Below are 4,146 nucleotides of genomic sequence, written 5' to 3'. Positions count from 1 at the left end.
AGGAGCTCTGCAGCGTCTCGATGAATTAATGCAATTGTTTCTATTTCTCCACTCAAACGTTTGTATGCTCGTATCTAAGATGTTCATTCGCGCTTAATTATAGAGAAGGTGATGATCCGTGACACTCATCACCTTCCTTAACTCATGAACGCGTGCCTGACAAACACCTCCGTTCTACATCAGATTGAATGAGCTTCTCTTAGATTCTTTAATCAGAATCTTCGCGGTATAAGCTAGAATTGATGGCGGCCATTCTTGAGGATCCGGAAAGTCTAAACCTTGTCTGTGGTATTCCGAGTAGGATTCCAGGATTGAATGGCTGTGACGAGCTTCAAACTCGCGATTGCTGGGCGTGATGACAAACGCAAAAGGATCAATGGATCCTATTCCAACATGATCGAGAACCAACAGCTGATTAGCCGTGCTGTGACAGAGCATCTGGACCGTTTTCACTGAGAGGATGGGAGGTAGCTACTGACAATGGTGACACCCTACATACAGCTTGCCGTAGACGTGCTTTACAAACAATTGAGTTGAATATTACATTACAGAAATTCAGAGGACAAAGCATCTCCAAAACTCCAACATATTTCCCATTACTGCACAACAAGTAACGATTTTATTCTCTTTTATTTTTTCCAATCTAATAATTCCGACTGATAATTTTAATTAATATCCTGACTAAGAATAATAAAATAAACATAGCTTGCTTCAAACCAATAATCTCCGTGGGATCGACCCTTACTCACGTAAGGTATTACTTGGATGACCCAGTGCACTTGCTGGTTAGTTGTACGGATTGCAAATTCGTGCACCACTGATCCTGCTGAAAATCTGGATGAGGCTGCTAGCCTCCCATTAATTGTTGGACTTCTTTAAGATAAGTCAGGCTTTTCATCTCAAGTATTGCTTTGCATTTGTCCGGGTTGGCTTCAATGCCCCTTTGAGTGAGCATGAAGCCTAAGAAGTACCTGGCTTCCACTGTGAAAGTATACTTTGAGGGATTAAGTTGGACAAGAGGTTGGTATCTTCTTTTGTTTTGATGAGTATGTCGTCAATGTAGACTTCCATCAATTTACCGAGGTGGGATGCAAACACCTTATTCATTAGTCACTGATAGGTAGCTCTAGCATTTTTTAATCTAAAAGGCATCACTACATAACAATAGTTAGCCTTTGGAGTGATGAAAGAGGTCTTCTCTTGAGTTGGAATGTACATCAGAATTTGGTTGTATCTCGAATATGCGTTCATAAAAGACAAATATCGATACCATGAAGCCGAATCTACCAAGGTATCAAAGCTGAAAAGTGGATATGGATCTTTAGGACAAGCTTTATTGAGGTTAATATAATCGGCACACATTCTTTACTTTCCGTTTTGGTTTTTTTCATGAGGACCACATTAGCTAGCCACAAAGGGTATTTTACCTCCCTTATGAACCCGGCTTCTAATAAATCTTAGACTTGCTCTTCAGCAACTTGTGCTCTTTTAGGATCGAGTTTTTGCTACTTTTGTTGGACAAGTTGTGAACCCAGGTAGACAGCGAGCTTGTGACTCACAAGGTCAAGCTGTATTTCGGGCATGTCAAAAGCTTTTCAAGCAAAGAGATCGGAGTTTTTTTTATAAGAGCTTAACAAGATTTGCTTTCAATTCTTTATCCAAGTAGGCTTCTATGCTTGTCATTTTTTTTTCCTGATCTCCAATTTGAACCTCTTTGGTCTTTCTATCAGGTTGTGGCCTTAGTTCTTCTCGTGCTCGGACACCACCAAGCTCAATGGTGTTAACTTCTTTTCCCTTAATGCCTCCACGTAGATTCAAACTTTCATTATAACAGTTTCGTGCCAATTTATAATTTCCTTTTATGGTAGAATTCCCTCTGAAGTCGAAAATTTCATGCAGAAATGAGGAATGAAAATGCCACTAGTCGGTTCTCCGACCTATCAGTGCATTATAGGCTAAAGCTACATCAACCACAATGTAGTCTATATTTAAAGTTCTGGATTTCAAATTTTTACCAAAAGTGGTATGTAACGGGATGAAACCAAGAGGTCGGATGGGCGTGTCCCCTAACCCAAAAAGGGTGTCAGGATATGCTCTCAGCTCTTTCTCTTCTAACTCGAGCTTGTCGAAGATAGGTTTGAATAATATGTTGGCCGAGCTTCCTTGATCTACCAGAGTTCTGTGGAGGTTTGCATTAGTGAGTATCATTGTAATCACAATAGGATCATCATGGCCGGGGGGTTACTCCTTGAGCATCTTCTTTGGTGAATGAGATTATGGGTAAGTTCGGAACTTCGAATTCATCTCTGACTTGATATACTTCTTTGAAATGTCTTTTTTGAGAAGACTTAGTTACCCCACCTCCTGCAAATCCTACAGCTATCATGTGGATGTTTCTATCAGGAATTTGTGGTAGTTGGCCTCATTGATCCCGTCTTCATCGCCTCTCTTCCTTTTTCTCAAATCGTCTTACCTTTCTGTAAGGTATCGTTCTAACCGACCTTCTTTGACCAATTTTTTATAACATTTTTCAAGTTATAGCAATTGTTGGTGAAATGCCTATATAGCTTGTGATACTCACAGTATAGGACGAGGAGGTGGAAGTTTTTCGGTGTGGCAGATTTTCCTAGAGACGTCGACAAGAGAGCCTCATAAAATAGGGCCTTCGGACATTATGGATTCTATGTGAGCCTTGAGAAAGGGGATTATACAATCGTGCTTGAAAATCTTTCTCACACTTGAATAGATTTGGGTTTGGGTTGGATATTGTGACATTAATCTTCCCAATACTTGGATTTAGGAAAGTGTGTGGTATAATTAGGGACCATTCTTCATCTCTTCTCATGAGCAATTAGATCAAGGAATTGACAATTGTTCAAGGTTAGAGAAATTGAATTACGAAGGGATTGGGATTCAATCACTCATGATTACCAAGAGATCAATGATTGCATGATTGAAGAGGAGATGAAAATTATTGATCCTAAGAATGTAATATCTCTTGATCCCAATGTTAATTTTATTCTTAATTCTTGTTATTTACTTCTTGTCTTTAATTCTTGTCATTTACTTATGCACATTTATGGCTTTATTTACTTTTTCATATTTATGCCTTCCAACTTTTTGTAGAAATGCTTCACTTGGTTTTACTTTCTAGTCATCTACATTCTTGCAATTTAATTTTCATCACTTTACATTCTTGTCATTTACTTTCTTGTTCTTTAATGCTTTCATTTAATTTCAAGTCATTTACATTTCTTGTTGCTTATCATCACAATTATGATCATCTAACTAGAATAATTAATCAACTATTGCTTGCTTAATCCTTTAATCCTTGTGGTATCGACCTCACTCTTAGTGAGTTTTATTACGTGATATGACCCGGTACACTTGCCGATAGTTATTGCGGAAGATTAAATTTTTCCGTATCAGATCGCATCAGACGCGTCGACTAAGTACATCCGACTTTTGAAGTTACTGAGGTGGTGTCTCGGGTCGGTCGTCCCATCATAGAGGTCCATATTGGGGCTTTTAAAATTCTTAAGAACTCTAGCCCACATGATCTCTTCTATGAATGGATCTCCTCCTCCATAGGGTAGTCTTCCCAATCTGCATGATTGCTCCGATTTCTTTGGTCGGCATCTAATTTCGAAAGCTTTTCTTCTAATTCTCTATTTTGTCGCATCTCCCTTTGTAATTCTCTTTCAGCTTCTCTTTGTCGCTTTATCTCCTGCTTGAGTTGCTCTAATCGTGTGTGATGCCTGTATACGAGTCCCATGATTTCTATTGGGCATAGAGGTTCCTCATTCTCTAGTGGATGCATTTCTAAGTTGATTCTCCGAGGTTGAGGATCTCCGGATGTTCCCTCTCCATTAGAGCCAACTGCTCTATTTGGTTGTGGAGGTATCATAAGCGCATGGTCGTCATTATGATGCTCTGGTTCAGATTTGGGTGCTATGTCCGTCTTCAAGATGATCGTCTACCATGATAAGGTGCAGACTTCTAGGTCCCCAACAATGATGCCAATGTTTTAAGGATTACCTGAAACTAGTGGCTTTTGGGATTGAATGTGAGATCCAAACACCTTTAAGGTGTCTGTCCGATGTATTCTCCAATAAGGATGAATCCGTTCGAGTTGTTTATGAAGAG

The sequence above is a fragment of the Arachis stenosperma genome, chromosome 3, assembly GCF_014773155.1.
Source record: "Arachis stenosperma cultivar V10309 chromosome 3, arast.V10309.gnm1.PFL2, whole genome shotgun sequence".
In the NCBI taxonomy this organism is placed as follows: domain Eukaryota; kingdom Viridiplantae; phylum Streptophyta; class Magnoliopsida; order Fabales; family Fabaceae; genus Arachis; species Arachis stenosperma.
This window is presented reverse-complemented; position numbering follows the sequence as displayed.